Source organism: Babylonia areolata, chromosome 9 (genome assembly GCF_041734735.1).
Source record: "Babylonia areolata isolate BAREFJ2019XMU chromosome 9, ASM4173473v1, whole genome shotgun sequence".
Lineage (NCBI taxonomy): Eukaryota > Metazoa > Mollusca > Gastropoda > Neogastropoda > Buccinidae > Babylonia > Babylonia areolata.
The window spans coordinates 17,686,047-17,690,091 of NC_134884.1; the positions used below are offsets into that span (position 1 = coordinate 17,686,047).

General features: G+C 41.0%; 1 non-coding gene across 1 annotated transcript; it reads right to left on the reverse strand.

Annotated features, from left to right (window-relative positions):
• Nucleotides 1-540: 540 nt before the first annotated feature.
• On the reverse strand, nucleotides 541-612 carry Trnaa-ugc (transfer RNA alanine (anticodon UGC)). The gene has a single exon. It is a non-coding gene; the product is annotated as a tRNA-Ala (tRNA).
• Between the last annotated feature and the right edge of the window lie 3,433 nt (nucleotides 613-4,045).

Sequence of the window (4,045 nt, forward strand, 5' to 3'; positions counted from 1 at the left end):
AACCAACCCCCCCCCCCCCCCCAAAACGGGGGAATAAATAATAGATAAGCTTGCATAAATAAATAAATAAATAATAAATATAATATAGAAAAAGGTAGTAGTAATAATATTAGTCATACTAATAAAATGATAATAATAAAACATAAATAAATAAGACAACAATGGTGATAAATAAGCGAATAAGTGTAAAACATGAAGACACACATTCACACATACACCCACACATGCATAAGAGAAATGCACCAAACATGCAGTTCGACTTTGTTCAGTGGAAGCCGATGCTAGACTGAACTTGAATATGTGTAATAAGGATAAAGAAACAGATCGACAGAGAGAGAGAGAGAGAGAGCAGTATATATATATATATATATATATATATATATAGTATACATATATATATATAGAAAGAGAGAGGAGGGGGGAGGGAGTAAGAGGTGGAACGGATGTGTATGTATGTGTGTGGTGGGGTGGGGGTGAGAAACGCAAATGAAGAAGTATATCCACCCTCCCTCCCCCTATGAAAAAAAAAAAAAAAAAAAGTGGAGATGCCGGGGATCGAACCCGGGGCCTTTCACATGCAAAGCGAACGCTCTACCACTGAGCTACATCCCCATCTGCTATAGGAGTGATTTTTAAGCATCATTATATTAGAGCAATGAAGACGACAGGAATGAAGAAAGAAAGTGGACTTTATTGGTGAAAGAAGAAGAGTCAAATGGAGAAACTGGTATCGAAGCCGGCGCCTTTCACATACAAAGCGAACGCTCTATAACTGAACTAAAACGGTTCGAACTACATCTGCGTCTGCGATAGCTGTGATTTTGTGTGTGTGTGTGTGTGTGTGTGTGTGTGTTTTGTTTTGCTTTAAAATCAAATACCCATACTATTATAGACTGAGTGGCCCCAAAGCATTAGGAACTTTTATTTGCTTTTACAACTAGTAGCCACTTGAAGGCAGTCACAAAAACATGTGGTCAGGCCATGGTCCGGTCAACCGATTGCTTTTCTTGCTTCTATATATTGTTTGGCACAGAACTGACAAATTGGTGGCACAGCTGCCGCAAAACAACGTCTACGTTTTTCGTCCAAAATTTCATTTCTATTATGAAATTACATAGTCAACACACAATGGAGCACGTGCATGTTAACGACCTCCAATCTGGACATCTTGTGTGGAGTGGGTGTGGGTTAGTGGATTGGAGTTGGAGCGGGATGCTCTGTGCCGTGCGTGCAGGTGTATTCTTTACTTACTTTACTTTACTTTACTGTGTCAGCGGTGTAGGTCCCTGTAGACCTGTACGCTGGTCTGGGTATTTACCACACTGCATGCATGGTTGGAGGCTAAGGGCAGTTATTCCTGGCATTTCGGGTGATAGACGGATGGTTCGTTTCTCCAGTGGTTGTCTAGCCTGTTCTTAAAAGTATTGACTGTTTGTGCAGTGACTACCTCATCTGGGAGACTGTTCCATGTTGAAATGATTCTGTTTGAGAAGCAGTTTGCCCTAAGGTTGAGTCTACTGCATGTCTTCTTCAGTTTGAGTGAATGCCCTCTGAGTTGTCTCTGCTGATTGTCTGCTTTTGTCAGGGGTGGCCTATCAGTCTTGTACATTTTGTATATTCGTGTGTTTTAGTACGCATACGTCATTGTAAAATTCATTGCAAACGCCCAGGGTTTCTGTATCATTAGATTGGGCGCACTAAACTCACACAGTATTTGATATAATCACCAAGATGCCAGGACCCAAGTCTAAGCGATGAGATCACGAATTGCGCTGCTGGAGGCTGCTCGATTATGCAGAAAGAAAAATGGGCCAACTGATGGACCATCAGAGCACCCCCCCCCCCCCCCCCCAAAAAAGAGAAGACTTGCGTGTGAACGTGCGTGTTTCCAGAAGGAAAACCGACGCAGCTGATTACTCTGCGTTGTGTTGTGTCCTAATTGTTTGGAGAACGGACTCCGTGTGTCAGTCGTTCCAAATCAAAATGCAGGATTTGCCACGCAGTTACGTGTGTGTTGTGACACTTGTGGCTTCGATAACAAAGAAATGTCATCACCTCATGAGCAAGACAGTGACAGAAAAAAACGTGTCGTTCGAGATCAACTAAAAAATTAGAGAGTTTAGTCATGACCAGGAAGGAAGCCACGCTGTGCTAAAAAGATTTGTCTCGAGACATCCCAGCCCCATGGCAGAATAATTTAACTACAGGTTAAATTTACTATTCAGTGTGTGTGTGTGTGTGTGTGTGTGTGTGTGACTAAGAGAGAGAGAGAGGGAGAAAGAGAGAGAGAGAGAGAGAGAGAGAGAGAGAGAGAGAGAGCACATGAACATGAACATGTAAACCAGTATTAGTGTGTGTGTGTATGTGAACTACATGAACTTAACTTCTTTGTTTTGTGTGCGCACACGCACATGAACATAACCCATACATGGTGTGTGTGTGTGTGCAGGCACATGAACATGTAAACTAATGTGTTGAGTGTGTGTTTGATTGTGTGTGTGTGTGTGTGTGTGATGAACCATGAAGAGAAAGAATGAGGAAGACATGAAAATTTAAACATGTGTAGTATACACATTTTATTTGTTCATGTGTTACGTATTCAAAAGTTCTTTGTGTGTGTGTGTGTGTGTGTAAATTTGTTTACAGAAGCAGAAGTCAATGCTGGGTTGGAGTTGCTTCAATGATCTGCCAAGGCGATATGTGCAACGAATGCTAAAACAGATCTAGAGGTGCAAGAGGCACTGGAGAGAGGAGAGTCCCCTGTCATCAAGCAGTGAACCATCTCAACCATCTTTGAGTGTGTGTGTGTGTGTGAAACGAGTTGTGATCTGTGTCATGTCTGCTCACTAAATTTCCAAGTCTGTTAGAAATGGGTATTAAACTGTTCTCAAAATCAGCTCTCATGCGTGTGCGTAAACTTTGTGTATGTGGGGAGGGGGAAGGGGGCTTGGGGGGGGGAAGGATATTGGTGTGGGTGTGGAGAGGAGTTAGGCTGAGAGTATGATGTGTGTGAGAGGGTAAAATACCCTACATATTATGTAACCCGTTTTGCCTTATGTTGAAAGTACTGTTAGCTTTTCTCCTTTTTTTTTCCAAATTTGTTTTTACAGTCTAAGATCATGTACTGTATTTGTTTTTCGCTTTTTTTGTGTGAGAAAACTATTGCTGTTTTGTGGTATCGTGAATAAACAATATGTAAACACGTGTTCTGTGGTGGACAGAAAAATATTACGATAAAGACTTTATGAACATTGATCAGATCATGCTGCAAGCTATTCTTGAAGTAAACTTTATATATATATATATATATATATATATATATATATAGACCTGGCAGGTTAGCTGTTTTGGATGCTGTTCCAAACGTCTCCATCTCAATGACCACTGTTGTGACTGACCATATGATGCATCAGGACACATTGTGGCATTCTGATCTCCTTGTTCAACAAAAGTAGGGGTTTTATTTTTATACACCAGATGATATTCTCCAGCTGTAGATATTCTCCAGCTTCTCATAGATTTTCTCAATTGTTCACTTGTCACAGCCAAGCATTTGCTGATGTTCAATGGCCAAACAATAACATACGCAGAGCAATGTCCACAGGAAGTGCAGCTTTCACAGAATTCAGTGCTGTTGTTTGGAGTGAATTCATCCCTTCACTAACTAATTGATCAATTTAATTTATTGTTATTTATGGAGCCTGCCTCATGCTGATGTCTGGAGTTGTCTCCACAGGACCACAACTTGCATCAATCTGAATTTTCATCAAAACTTGTCCACCAGACTTCATGTCCTGTAACACCAAAATCATTCCTGGCAGAAAGTAGGCAGAATGGTTAAGATATTTATCTGCCAGTACAATGTCCGTGAGAGTCTGGGTTCAAATCCTACTTATATTCCCAGTCTTACCCTTTCCGCTAAACTTAATTTGAAAATCAAACTGTGAATCCAGTCATTCAGATGAGACGATAAACCAAGGCTCCGATTGCAGCACACCGTTGGCCTACTGAAAAAGAACCAATGGCAACATAAGTGTTGGCAAAA